This window comes from Cupressus sempervirens, chromosome 2 (assembly GCF_028749045.1).
Source record: "Cupressus sempervirens isolate cs-2001-9-10 chromosome 2, ASM2874904v1, whole genome shotgun sequence".
NCBI lineage: Eukaryota > Viridiplantae > Streptophyta > Pinopsida > Cupressales > Cupressaceae > Cupressus > Cupressus sempervirens.
The window spans coordinates 635,392,095-635,408,204 of NC_143119.1; positions in this window are offsets into that span (position 1 = coordinate 635,392,095).

The window sequence follows — 16,110 nt, forward strand, 5'->3', positions numbered from 1 at the left end:
CAAAATAGCTGCTAAGCTAATCTATCATCATAGGGTTTACTTTCTAATACAATGGCTAAAGAGTATTAGGTATGATAAACCTGATGGCTTACAATCCTTCAATTGTTGAATATAGGCACTTGATCTGCTCTTCTGTGATCTTGATCCTCTATGATCTAATTCTCTTCTCTCTGATATTAGACTTCCTTAAACACTTTTTTCATGCTCTCTCTGATCTCAATCTGATTTCATCTTCCTTATAAAGACACTTGAAGACTTAGGGTTAGGTATGGATCTACGATCTATATTTAATTTTTGATATTTACTTATTCCTTGCACATATCTTATTTGTTGCATGCCTTTTTCATTTTTCTTATTGGCTACATGAAGATTGCATAGGAAATATAAATTATTTGATCTTATCACTTAGATCCTTCGAGATTTGTCTTATGTTGGCTATGAAAATGGTTTATATCTAAGTTTGTGAAGTTTCAAACTCATATGCTAATTTTGAGCTACTCGGCACTTACTGCTTCTTGATGCTTGACATCTTCTGTAACTCAGCTTCTATACATGCTCCTATCTTTCTCATCATCCTTTAAGACTCGACACCTAAATGATGCTCAGTACTTGGATCATGCTTGGTACCTATAGTCACTTAGCACCTGATCTTCACTCGACATCTGAAGGCTTCTTGACACCTAAAGATTACTCAGCACCTGATGTCTTTTCTGACTCGGCTCATGTTGTGGCTCGACATACATGATGTACTTGGCTCCAATATAGAATGTAATTAAGTGTGTTGGCACTCAATTGTCAAAAACCATTATGAGGTTAACAATCTCCCCCTTTGACATGAGTGACAAAAACACTTAACTGACCTTATAAGTACATGTACTAAACTTACTCGGTATATATAGAGGTTGAAAAAACCTTACTCAAAATTGCAAAATGTATATATACCTCAAAATTTGTGTAACTCCCCCTGAGTTGATTGTGCCAGTGTCTTGTGCCGTTATGCTTAATGTTCTTTTTAATATATCTTTAACATATTATCTCCCTCTTTGAGTATTATCTCGCCGTTTTTGATACTTATGTCAAAGGGTCCTAAATAGTAATGTCATGTTTGGACAAAAATGTCTTGTTTACCGAAATACATTCCAGTTATTTAAGGCAATATCCAATGACATTTTTTGGATGGCAAGCTCTGCTATGAGATCAACAAGTCCTTCATGTGTGGAAATATTGGGATCCTTCTTCAGCACTTTTTATGGATACAATTGCTCCTTGTGCAATACTTCTAAGTGAGGAGTTATGGAGGCTTGAATTTGCATAAACTTTTCTTTAATAGTGGCCTCTTCTGCTGATAATGCAACTAATTCCCTCTAACTGTGTAAGCTATGAGAAATTGTGTTGCACTCTGTGTAGGATCAGAGGGTAGCTGCATGTTGGAGAGTTTTAATTTACTGTCAAGATTCAAAAATTTTTGATTTATTTCGTGTGTGAACCTGAAAGAACCACACAATTTACTATAAAGAGAGAATATGTTCCCTAATACACTTTTTACATTTTCTAATTTCTTGGCTAGGTCAACCTGTCCCAAAATTATGTTATTAGCTATTTTTTGGTTGACTTTTCCCAAAAACTTCTTTTCTGACCATTCCAATAGTTTTGCATTAGTACCATGGTCTTCATTATTTACTTGATCAATTATATCAGATAATTAGTCAAGTATTGGCCTGTTTGCATCTAGAGGTTGAAGACTAAAAGAATCCATGAATATATCTTTTATTTCATTCAGTGTCTGCTTGTATTTGTAATCTCTTCTCATTGCCTCTTGTCTCCTCTTTTTATCCAATGCACTCTATATTGCATTCATCTTTTCCTCATTGAGAGTGCTTGAATCATAATAGGGTATTTTGATTTCTTCATCAAGCTCAAGAATACCATAATGTATGGTCCTGGCTATCCTTGTAGAACTTGAACTTGGTGTACTGGCATATAAAATTATCTTTTCAGAACTATTCTCATGACTTGGTTTTGTGGGAGTTGCTATTTTTGGTAATTCTATCAAGGTCTGTATTGCAGACTCCTCTTTATTCTAGGTTTCTTCCTTCTCCTCTTCTTCTTGCTTGTCTTCTTCTTGATGTGTTACTACTGTTGGGGGTGTACTCACTATCTGGGCTGTTGTCCCTGTGATAACCTTTATTGTTGCACTCGGCTCCTGATGAGTTTGAGTGACCAATCTTGGTGGTGATAGAGGTGGTAGAAATGTAAGTCCAGTAGCTTGAGTGATTTGAGGTGGTTGTTGTGATGGCACCTTGACCTCTTTAAGTTTATCTACTGACTTTTGAAGACTATCCACGCTGACCAATATGGGATTTGTACATAATTGTGCTTGTAGATTCCTTTGGTCAAGGATCTTGGTAAGATCCGCTGCAGTTAGTGGATTGATGTTTTGACAAGTGGTGTCAACAATATCCTTAATCTTTATGATTTCTACAGGTGTGGTAGGTGAGTGAGGTGAGCTAGGAGGTGAAGGATGTGTGTCTTGCACACTTTGCTATTGTTTAGTTCCTTTTTCTTCATCTTTCCTTTCCTCCTCTCTTTCTTTCTTATTTTTCTCTTCTTCAACCTTTTTCTCTTCTTTAGTTTTCTCTTCTCTCCTCTTCCTTCTTTCTTCCAGTTTGGCAGAAACTTCTTCTTTGTATATTTCTTCAATAAAATCTTCAAATATTTTGTACAAGTTTTTCCATACTCTTGTTGTTCTCTGTACAACTTCTTCAATTTTGTTTTGCAGGATGGAGAATGCCTTATATTTGGGTGTAAACCTTTTATTATGCCTTTTGACTACTTGAATTACCTATTCTTTTGTCAAATTAGGCAGTAAGTTTTCTAGGGTTGATTCCCTCATTTCTTTCTCCATCATTAGGCAGAAATGCCATCTGTCTTCTACAATTTTAGATAATTCCTTTGGCAATTGTCCATCTAGTTCAAGAGGTGTATACTTGAACTGTGCCATAAATGCATAGACTGATTCTTCTATGCTATTTTGTTCCTCCTTACTGAACTTGTTGAAATTAGAATTTTTAATTTCATTTAGATCTCCATTCCTAATCTTCTTACATAATATATCAATTAAGGATTTAGGAGGACTTACCTCTTCAATCTGATCTTCTTCATCAGTATCATGTTGGGCCACATATCTTTTCCTTTTCTTTGGCTCTTCCTATGCCTTTATATTTTTCTTCTTTGTGGCTTCCTCTTTAGCCTTCTGGGTAGAGGCCATTGTTGTAGCTCTAGTTGTTGGCTTCTTTGTCATTTGCACAACAACTTTCTTTGGTGAGGGCTAAGAGGCAGGAGAGGTCTTTGTTTTCCTTTTAATGACTTTGCCTCTAATAGGTGCTTCCTTGGTTTTTGTTTCCTCGGCACTCTCATCTTTCTCTTCACCTTGTTTTTGAGTCAGTTTAGGTGGCTCTTGTTCTGGCTCACCTTCTTCTTCTCCTTCACTAATCTCTTCTTGTTCACCTACTGCACTTGATTCTTCAACACCAAATTTCTTCTTTATCTATTTTACAACCTTGTCCTTTTTCTTTACTGCTGAGGCTATCTTGAGTTTTGTAACAACTCTTGATTTTACAGTGTCATATGTCCCAAATGCCTGGGCAGATTTGTCCATTTCCTCTACAAGTAAAGCTATGATAGTTGCAGAAGCTTGGTCAACATCAAGCTCATATCCTAATGGTCTTAGCCATCTTGTTCTAGGAAGGATTGCTTGTATGTAGGTGTAATCAATATCAACAAGAAAACATATGTCATTTATATGCTTTTCTACTAGTGAGATTGGTATTCTCATTCTGCTCTTCATTGCATTTTTGAAATCCTCAAAATAGATAGACATTTGATCATCAAAGCTATCTCCCATTTGTGCAATGAAATCATTAATTTGATCAACAATTGTTTTATTTTGACTCCAGTTGACTTTTCCAAATGAAGGGAATTCCTTCATTACATAGAAGAACATGCAAACCAACACTGAACCAAATTTGCATTGTGCTCACTTGGATTTTCTAATAGCTCCAAGATTTTCATTAATCTGTTGCAACAAGAGTTCTGCAAGATCATAAGTGTGGTCTTTCTTTACAATTTTGTATGCCACATCAACTACTATGTAGGGTACACCATTTAACCTACTGGATTGGTAGAACTTATGTGATATGATCCTTACAAAAAAATCTAAAAGAGGATCAATAATAGTATCTATGGTCATTCCTCTATTGTTCCACTTTGCACCTGTATTTTTCTCAATTGTTTCCTTCTTTTTGCTCCTCAATGTTTTTGGCCGATCTAGGGTTGGAAAACTAGTAACCTTATGAACCATTTTCTTAGTAATCTTAACTTGCCCTTGTTCAAACTAGAATGATCCATCATGGATTTTTCTGAGTATAATGTGTATCCACTCATTTTTTAATACGATTGGGAAAACTAGGGCTTTAGTTAAACCCTTTTTTTCTATGATAGAAAACTCATCTTTTAGAATACCATTTTCATAGAGTTTATCATAGGCATTGAAGATTTCCAAATCTCCTATGGCTCCTATTTTATAGTTGTAGCATTTTCACACATGTTGAACCATAACGACTTTTTCAAGAATGGCGGATAGGGCACCAGTGGGATCATTTTTATATGCAACCTCTGGTATTGGTCTAAACTCAGGTTGCTTAACTTCATTGCTAACAAGTTGAATTTCATGACTCATTTTTTCTTGGGTCATTTTTGAGCTTGTCACCATTTGTATCTGAACTAGGGTTTTAACAATTTTAAAGCAAAACTTTTCAAACTGTAAAACTTGACACTTGTGGGAAATACCTGAATAGATACTTTGATTGCTTGGGAGGATGTTGATTTGCTGTAAATCACTGTTTGAAAGCTTGAAAATTGCTCAGACGTGCTCAAAATATTTTTTCTTTATTTGAATGACTTAGAAATAAATTGAATTTTACTTTTAAACAATAGAAGAAACTTTTGCATTTAATGCATTTTAGTACCTACACCTGTCACTTGACTTGCAAATGTTCTTCAACTTGCTATCCACTCGGTAGCTATGCTTACTCGACATCTACTAACTTTGCTAATAACTCAACATCCAAGAACAACTCGGCATCATTGTTCGAGTTTAGTCTTAGCATCTTATCTTATGCTCAATTCTTCTTTTCAGTGCTTTTTTTTCTTGGGACTAATGTATGATATAACTTTATATATCAGTCCCATACATCTCCCTTATGTTTAGTTTGATGAAGTGTGATCACTTGACCCATTAGGTGAAGTGATCCCTTTGCTTGATGTACTACACTCATCTTTCTTCTTCCAAGTCTTGTTCATTTGTCCTCTTATGACATCAATCTTTTCTTTTCTTTTGTTGGCATCAGTATTTGGTGCTTTGGACCTTGTTGGACAATTTTTGCTAGTATGACCAGTTTTCAAGCAACTGAAACATGTAGTTTGACTCAACCATCTTTTATAGTTTCCCTTGAAATTTTTTCTTATGAAATTTTGGGGTGTATGTCCATATTCTTGGCAATAGTGAAAACTGTACCTGGTATTGTAATCCCAATAGTAGTGACTTTCATTCCCTTTTTCTAGTTGATATGATGTCCACATGGGCTTTGATCTGCATTCAAATGCCCTATGTCCATATTTCTTGCAGTTATGATAATGTCCATCAAATCTTTGTGTTCTTAGGATTTTGAATCTACATTCTTGTGTCATATGTCCTTGCGTTTTGCACTTGTGACAATAAATCTTGCTTTTATTTGGCTGATTGATTCTTCTACTCCTGTAAATATTAGCAGTATGTCTCTTTTTATTACAGTAATGACAAGTGGGTTTAGAATCCTTACCTTTGTCACTTATTTTCTCAACACTCTTTGATGATTCACCAACCTCAATGTTGTTGTATCCAAGTCCTGACATATCATGAGTTGATCTTGGGAATTTTAGTAACTATTCAAAGTACTTTATGGCTTCGCTTGACTTGTTGAGATTTTTTGCTATCTCCTTTTCTTTGTTCAGTTCATTCTGTAATTTTTCATTTTGTATCTTTAGAGTAGAGATCTCAATATCTTTCATATTAAGTTCATGATGAAGGTTCATCATTTGAGCAAGTGTATCCTTCTGCATGTTTGAGATCCTTGTTAATTCAGTACTCTTTTCTTCCAGTCTATTTGCAAGATTTCTTTTGTCATCTTCCATCATGACTCTGTCCTCAACTACTCTTTTCTTTTGTTCAGTAATTTCACATAACATTATGGCCTGTGATTCATGTTCCATCTTGAGAGATCTTATCTTATTTTCTTGATCTTTTTTTTTCTCCATCAGTTTTGCTAATTGCTGCATCAAATTCTTTAGTATCTCCATTGGCAAACACTTGTGTGGTATCAATCTCCTTGTAGTGTATGTCATTTTCAGCTATGGCTATCTCCTTTCTTCTTTTTAAAGATTTTCTTAATTCCACTCTAGCTCCCTCTACCTTTTGTAGAGCTAGATGCACATCTATCACCTGGTTTTCAATGATCTTTCCAAGTTTGAAAACTTCCATCCGTAGATCTTTTCCTCCAAGTTGTTAGGCTTCTCTTTGAGAGAAATTGGGCTTTGATACCAATTTTTGGAAAGAATGCTTCTAAGGGGGGGGGGGGGGGGGGTGAATCAGAAGAACTAGTCTTTTAACTATTTCAAATCCTTAATAACATATTTTTAAACATGCATGCATATAAATATTAAGCAATCATAAGAAACCAATATGCATCACCACATAACACTTAAGATTTGATAACCCAAAAACCCTCCAAGAATAAGAAGGTAAAAATGGGGTGGGAATGATACTCACAAAATCACTACAATAATAATGTTTAACCACTTCTGATGGTCTACCCTGTTAAAGGCCTGCCCTGTCAAGGGCTTTACGTTGTATCAATAGTGACCTGGTTAAAGGATTTCAAACACTTTACATGAAGTGTTACCCTGTTAAAGGATTTAATCACCTATTGAAAGGATTTACAAAATAGATTCTAAGCTAACCTATCATCATAGGGTTTACTTTCTAATATAATAGCTAAAGAGTATTAGGTATGATAAACCTGATGGCTTACAATCCTTTGATTTCTGAATACAGGCACTTGATCTGCTCTTCTATGATCTTGATCCTCTATGATCTGATTCTCTTCTCTCATATATTAGACTTCCTTAAACACTTTTATCATACTCTCTCTGATCTCAATCTAATTTCATCTTCCTTATAAAGACACTCGAAGACTTAGGGTTAAGTATGGATCTACAATCCATATTTAATTTCTGATATTTACTTATTCCTTGCACATCTCTTATTTGTTGAATGCCTTTTTCATTTTTCTTATTGGCTGCATGAAGATTGCATAGGAAATATAAATTATTTGATCTTATCACTTAGATCCTTCGAGATTTGTCTTATGTTGGCTATGAAAACGGTTTATATCTGAGCTTGTGAAGTTTCAAACTCATATGCTGATTCTGAGTTACTCGGCACTTACTGCTTACTGATGCTTGGCATCTTCTATAACTTGGATTTTGTACATGCTCCTATCTTGCTCGACATCCTTTAAGACTCAGCACCTGAATGATGCTCGGCACTTGGATCATGCTCGATACCTGTACTCACTTGGCACCTGATCTTCACTCGACATTTGAAGGCTGCTCGGCACCTGAAGATTACTCAACACCTGATGTCTTTTATGACTCGGCTAATGTTGTGGTTTAGCATACATGATGTACTCAGCTCCAATGTAGAATGTAATTAAGTGTGTTGGCACTCAATTGTCAAAAACCATTATGAGGTTAACAAGATTGACTATAAATTTGCCTATGCTAGGTGAAAGTTGATTGTGAGGCAAATTTTTTTTGCAAATCAACACCCAAAGGCACTAATTTGCAATTGGGTATGGTCATTTCAATCGATCTACAAATTTATTTTCAAATCTAATTTACTTTTAATCTCTAAAAATTTTCCAAATTGGGTATTTTTTAGATTTTTTCCAAGTTAGAGAATCTTTTTTTGTAGAACTAGGCAATCACACCTTGGTTTTGCAATTTTGTCTGAATATTTTTATTTGGAAGGGAATTAGCATTTAAATCAGGCAGGCTCATTATTCTTCATCAAGCATCTATATAATTTTTGGCCATATGAAAGACTAGAATATACCCCCGATGGCATCATATTCCCCCGGCTGAGTCCCCAGTCTAGTAGGCTTCACATTTTTTTATGTGAATGACATACATTGTTTATAAACATAATTGTGTTTCCAAAACTCACACATGTGGGATTAAATATGCATAAACTCTAGCGAGAGTAAGGTAATTTTGGCATCATTCTTTACAATCTCTAGCCCACACACTCACTCCCTACAATGGAAATCTTTTTTTCTAGCCTCTATCATGACCGATGTCTACAGTGGTAATCAGTGCTCATGCATTTAAAATCTAGTAAAATCTATTTGAAATCTGTGGCAATAGTGTACACAGACACATGGTATAAATTAATTGGCACATTTAGAACAACTAAATCTAGGATATGTGGCACTTTCTTGTTTGCTGTCGCAGCCACATCATCCACATTGGATGTAGAGTCATATTCCTAGTCAGCCTATGTGACATCCTAATCAGCCCTATCACATCAAATCATACATCAATCTAGTCAACAACCACCCATGCAATCTACATCAACATCCATATGATAGGTCAATGCACAATCAATAGATTGTACTTTGCCATGTCACTCGTTTGAATGGTCTATATAATTTTGATGTCATCATGATGTCATGCTGATGTCATCACATGCTTGAAGGTCACTAAATCATCCTTTTATGAGCCTAAATTTGATGATCATCTAACCATCATTCCAGGGAAAATTTGAACTGCTGTAACTACCATATGTCTGTCAAATTTAACCCCATCTTTTGCTAATGCAACCCCTCTCCAAATTGTTTTGGAGCATAGATTTGTCAAAATTTGTATTTTTTGGTGATTGTACCTACATAATCCTACATTTTGCAACTTCAAATGCTTTGTACAGGCACATCTGGACTTGAAAATATGTTCCATTTTTTTTGGAAGTGCATTATTTTTCATCTACTTTCTAGATCTGTAATCAGATTATATGGTTGTGTTTATAAAAGTGTCACTTTTAGAAATAGGGGATTTCTTTGTTTTGTATTGCTTCAGAATTGTACCACATTGTAAAGTTCCATATTTGTAATCCATTAAGAGCTTGTGTCAAGAAAAATTAGAAGAGTCCACAAAGGCCAAAATTGTCAAGTAGCCATTATAATTGCACTACTTATAAAGTGCTAAAAGCATCTATTTTGTGGGGGCTTCTTGATTTAGTTAAAAGAGGGGTGTTCTTGGTGTTGTGTTTCTTCTTTTCTACAATTTTCTTTCATTTTTTGCATTATGGGAAATTTTATGTTTCCAAAATTAACTCCACATAACTATACTACTTGGTCCATCAAAATGTGGTATCATTTAATGCACAATGGAGTTGCTCAATATGTAGATGGTACTCTTCCTAAACTAGCAGGTGATAATGTATCAACAAGTGATATTTTAGCTTGGCTAGCAATGGATAGGAAAGCCCTAGGTGATACATATTTGGGGGTTGATGACAAGATCATGTATCAAATTTGGAAGTGTTCTACATCCAAGGAAGCTTGGGATACCCTTGAAAACCTATATGATAAAGTGTTTGAAGAGAATGTTAAGGACAAAGCTTATTGATTGTGGGAGTTTTATCAAAGATGATAGATTGATCTATCTCATACATAACAAGCTATAATTGGAGTATTCCACATTTGTTTCTTCTTTTAACACCTCAAAGACTACCTTAGGGTCTACTTATAAGAAAGTCACTTTTGATGAATATGCTAATCTTTTGGATACAGAAGAAAAGAAGTTGAAATCAAAGGAGATTCTTAATTCACCTAAGTCTAAAGCATTAGTAGCCAATAATGAGGGTTCTCAAAATTCAGCTAGACAGTCTTCAAAAAAAGGAAAGGGTAAGAAAAAGATGTGGAAGAATAAATCAAAGGATGCAAAAAAGATGACAACACAATCCAATCAACAAGGCAAGTCTTCCTTGAATTCAAACAAGAAGGGGGAAAACAATAAGGAAAAGAAAAAGTTTGCCTATTGCAAAAAAATGGGTCATGAAGAACACGAGTGTTATCTTAAGAAGATTGATGAGTTGACCAACATCATGAAGAAACATGATGTTCCATTACCTAATGTATGCAAGGATAAAGGGTCTTCTTTTGACTTAGAGGGAAAAGGTCAAGCACTCATGGAAAATTCAAATTCTTCAAAGGAATGGATACTTGACTTTAGTGCCTCTTATCACATGGGTTCTTCAAAGGTGGATTTTTCTTCAATGAAGCAGTCAAAGGTACTGCAAATCTTCATAGGAGATGATACCAAAATGGAAGTTGAAGGAAAATGAAAGATGGAAATGGAAAATGGAGAGTTTCAAGACATTCTCTATGTTCCAAACCTAAGTTCAAATCTCCTATCAATCTACCAATTTAGTCACCTTAGAGATGAACATTGAGTTGAGTTCCTTTCAAACTTAGTATAGGTGCACAATCTAAAACATGATTCATTGGTTTCAGTGGGGAAAGTGAATAATAACAAAATTTTGTACTCTTTCTCTCATTTTCTACCCAAGTATCCTTCAAAAGCCTTGTTATCACAATCAAATTCAACAATGCAATTATGGCATCAGGAGTTTGGTCATCTTTCCTTCCACTATCTTCAACAACTTTGCACAAATAGAATGGTCAATGGTCTACCTCAAATCAACTTTTCCCATGGTGAATGTTCAATAGATTTAGTGGATATGCATCTAGAGGGGAAGTTATAGAAAGGGAAGTCTTTAAGAGCACCAGTTTTTCTACAAATGGTTCACATGTTATTAGCAAGTCTTTTTGTAGTTGATCAGGGTTGCTACATACTTACTTTCATTGATGACTTTTCAAGAAACACTTGGGTCTACTTTCTCCATCATAAGAATGAAGTGTTGGAAAATTTTCTATCCTTCAAGGATCATGTTGAATAGAAATTGAGGAAAGCTATAAAATTTCTAAGAATGGACAAAGAAGCATGCACATGAATAGAAGACTAAAAGACTTTTTTAGATTTGAGGGAATTGATCTTCAAACTTTGCTAGCATTCAATCTATATAAGATAGATGTTGCAGCATTGAGGATTCACACTCTTATTTCTATAACAAGTTGCACAATACAAGCCAAGTCTTTAGATCCATCACTTGAAGTCAAAGAAATTAGTAGTGCCATTCACATTCTTAATAGGTCTCCTCATCTAGCCTTAGATGGCAAGACTCCTTTTGAGGCATGGTGCAGTAGAAAACCTATTGTGACATAGTTTAGAGTCTTCAGTTATCTTGCATGGGAAAAGATATCTTCCAGGGGATGCAAGGTACAGTCATCTCAGCCTTGTACTTTCATTGGCTATGAAGATAGTGTGAAGACATATATACTATTAGATCCAAAGACACATCAGATATTTTTGGAGAAGGATATACACTTTGAGGAAAGTTCACCAAGCTTGTCCTCTATTCCTCTTAGCACATCATACTGTGTGGAAACTAATAGTGACACCAACGATAGTTCTTCAATAAATTTAGACATGTGGGGTTCTATCGACAGTTGCAATGAGAGGTCACTACATCAGTGTAGTCCACATGCATATATCACCACAATGATAGGTCCAACATAGTAAGGTACATCCAGTCTTCTAGGTCCATCTTCAGTGATAGATTTGTGGCATAATATCGATAATTTGCCTCTTTTTCTTGATGCAATAGTACCTTCTTCAGTTGTCATGAGGGCTCCATCTAACCCTCTTGTTCATTCTCTACATGATCGATCATTATAGGTTGAATTGATTATGCATACTTATGATCAATAGTTGCAGAACGGTTCTTCATTAGCCGAGGAGATAGATAGTTCTTTGAGACAGGCTCTTTAGCTAGATGAGCAGATTTTAGAGACATCACTTATCCATGGGATTCTTTCCATGCACAATGGAATCATCTCATTTGTACCTTTGATATTGTTTCTTCCTAAGGGGAGAAACACCATTCTGCAGTCTTGGATTAGCTTTTTCATTGAAGCAATCACTGGTCCACATTTTTCTTTAGGGGGGAGCCTATCTTGTCTCTCTTGCTCTTCTCATTTTTCTCTTATGTATATACTAGATGTATATTGTAATGGGGGGGTCTTGATTGCTCCATCCATCCATACATTGTGTGTGTTTTTCATCTCTCTTTTTGGGGGAGGGCTTTTTTAATGAGGTTTTCCCTCTTTCTCCACTTTATGAGAGATTGCATTTCATTATGTACATGGGTACCTAACATGGCCTAATATCCAAGAACCATCATGCACTTCATCCTAGTTTACATAAGCTTAAGGGCATTCCCCTAAGTTGCACTTAAGGGGGGGTGTTGATGTAAATACATATTTACTATTTACACTTACTTAAGTTTACTTAGGTTAATGCATTATTTTATTATTTATTTAGGTGAGACACTTAGGAATTTGTGTACACTCATGAGTTGTCATGTTGAAAACATAGAAGTATGCAACTCTATTTGAACACATGGTGTCTACAACACTGGAGTTTTCATCATTCACTGAGTTGTCATGTTGATAACATAGTTATTCACACTCCCTTTTTAGCATATGTTGTCTACACCATTGTAGGCTTATCCTCACATCATTGCACTTACTTTCATGCTTAATGGAGGATAACCCATATCTAGTGGACACATGCCTAGTTGTATGACTTATCATGTTGATGACTTCTATGCATTCTAGAAGTCCTCCAGAGGCCTTTATATACATGCACTCCTAGTGTACTTGCATATGGCATATTGAATGAATATATCATCACTTTGATCATACTCTCTCTTTGGTCTATTTTTGTGCTTGTGTTCAAGTTCCTTGGTCTTGGGTGAATTCTTCCCTAAGCCAAATTCTTACCCTTTTGTTTTCTCCTTTGCCTACTCTTTAGCCTTTTGAGTAGTGGCCCTTGTACTAGCCCTTGTTGTTGCAGTAGTTGGCTTTGCTATGCTTGGCTTGGTAGCCCTTTTTGCTTTTGGTTTTGCTATAGGTTGTGCCTCATCCTACCTCTTTTTAGGTTCTAGCTTTATTGGTGCTTCTTTAGCTTCTTATTCCCTTGCACCTTCTTCTTCTTGGTCTTCACCCATGCCTTGGGTTAAACCTAAAGGTTCTTCACCTTGACCTCTTCTTCCTCTTCATCTTCTTCATCATCTTCTTCTTCATCATTGCCTGCACCTTCTCTAAGCTTGGCCTTCAATTTCCTTACCATTTTTTCCTTCTTTTTCAAGGTAGAGGTTGTCTTCAGTTCCATCCCAACCTTTGACTTCACAACATCATAATTGCCAAATATCTTAGCTCTTTTGTCAATTTCTTTAGAAAGGAGTGTAGTAATGGTATTTGAGGCTTCATCAACATTTATTTCATAGCCTATGGGCCTTAGCCATCTAACCCTAGGTACAACAACCTAGATGTAAGTGTAATAAATATCTACAAGGACACAAATGTCATTTTAGTATTACTCAACTAGGGAAACAAGAATTATTAACCTCTACTTCATAGACTTCTTAAAGTCTTCAAAATAGCTTGTCATAATTGACTCAAAATTATCTCCCATTTGCTCAATATATTCATTAATTTGAACAACAACTAACCTATTTGTCTCCCATCCTACTTTTCCAAAAGCTAGAAACTCATTTTGTAAATATAAAAACATACATACAAGTATTGATCCAAACTTACATTGAGAACTCTTTGACCTTCTAATAGCTCCAAGGTTTTCCATTATTTGTTGTAATTGAAGTTCTACAAGATTATAGGTGTGATCTTTCTTAACAATCTTGTATCCAACATCCACTACTATGTAGGACACACTATTTAATCTACTTGATTGATAGAATTTGTGGGAAATAACTTTAATAGAAAAATCAAGCAAAGCATCTATAATGGTGTCAATGGTCATTCCATGCTTGTTCCATTTTGCACCAGTGTTTTTCTCTATTGCTTCTTTGGAGTCACTTCTTAATGTCTTGGGCTAATTTGGGGTTGGATAACCAGTAATCCTATGGACAATTCTCTTTGAAATTTTAATGGCTCCACCCTCTAACCATAAAAATCCATCATGTATTCTACTCCGAACTATTTTAATCCATTCAGTTTTAAAACCCGTGGGAAAATCTAGGGCATAGGTCAAACCCTTTCTCTCCACAATCTTGAATTCTTCCTTTAGAAGTCCATTTTCACATAGTTTCTCATATTCTTGTCTTATTTCTATGTCACCTATGGCTCCTACTTTGTAGTTATAGCACTTTCTTACATCTTGTACCATTATAACCTTAGGTGGGATCATAGATAACACTCTAGCTGGGTCATTTTTATAGGAAACTTTTGGAATAGATTTAAAATTTGGTTGTTTAACTTCATTTCTAACTAATTAAACATCAAATTCCTCTTTCTCTTTCACAATTTAAATTGATGCTTAATTATTGCAAAAACCCTTGCAAATTCTTTGAACCAATTTGTAAATCACTTCTTCACTCTACTAGTTCTCGCTTTGAGTTTGTAATGATGAAAAATAGGTGAAAATTGCCCTTATATGGTTTAGAACTCTACAATTAATGCTTAGTTGTGTATAGCTGTAAAACTTGACATCAACAAAATTACTATTCCATTTGGCATCTATAGAGACTTCCTTTACTTGGCAGCTACTATAGACTCAACTCCATCTAACTTTGGCTAATAGCTCAGTACTAACTGGTATTTTATTCGGTATCTAAAGTGAATTTTTCATACTTGGCAGTAATATGAGAACTTGAAGATTTGATCTTGGACTTTCTTCATTGTCTTGCATCTTTATTCATGCTAATCAATCCTTTTTAGTACTAATATGTCTTTGAATTGATGTATGATAAAACATTTTAAATATCAGCCCCACATATGTCCTTTTGCTTAGTTTGATGAGATGTGACCACTCAACCTATTAGGTGAAGTGATCCATTCTCCATTTGATGTACTATTAGCATCTTTCTTCTTCCACATCTTATTCATCTCATTCCTGATGTACTCAACATCTGTCTTGCCTTTACCTTTATCAAATTCACAATTTGGTGCCTGAGACCTAGTTGGACAATGCCTATTGATGTGATTAGTCTTGTGATAGCTAAAACATGTGGTTTGACTCAGCCATCTCTTGTAGTTACCACTGAAGTGTTTTCTAATGAAATTCTCAAGTTAATGGCCATATTCTTGGCAATAGTGACAACTATATATTATATTGTAATCCTAGTTATAGGAGTTTTCATAGCTTCTTATCTTTTTTGGCTTACTTGATGGCCATGTGGAGTAGGATCTGCATTCAAAGGTTTCATGTCCATATTTCTGACAATTCTCATAGTGTCCTTCAAATTTTGGTACATACATTGTTCTGGTTCTACATTCATGTGCTCGATGACCTTGTTTGTTGCACTTCTGACAATGATTCATGTTCTTTGGCTTACCATTATATTTTGCATTCTTGCTCCTGTAAATATTAGTTGTATGTCCTTTCTTACCACAATAATGACAAGTAGGTTTAGAGTTCTTACCTTTATTATTCCTTTCCTCAGTAGCTTTGGATGATTCTCCTTCTTCAATTCTTGTGTAGCCCAATCCTAATGTATCTCTACTAGATCTAGGGGATTTTAGTAGTTGCCCAAAGTACTTGATGACTTCATTTGGCTTGTTGAAACTTTCAAAAAAATTCTTTTCTCTTTTTAGATCATTTTGTAGTTGTTCATTTTGTAACTTCATTGTGGTAATTTCAATGTCTTTGACATTCAACTCATGATGAGCATTCATCATTTGACGTAAGGTGTCCAATTTCATGTTTGAGATCCTAGATAGCTCTATTGACTTTTCCTCCAACATGTTTGCCAAAATTCTTTTGTCTTCTTCAATCATGGCCTTGTCTTCTATAGCTTTCTTCTTTTGTTCA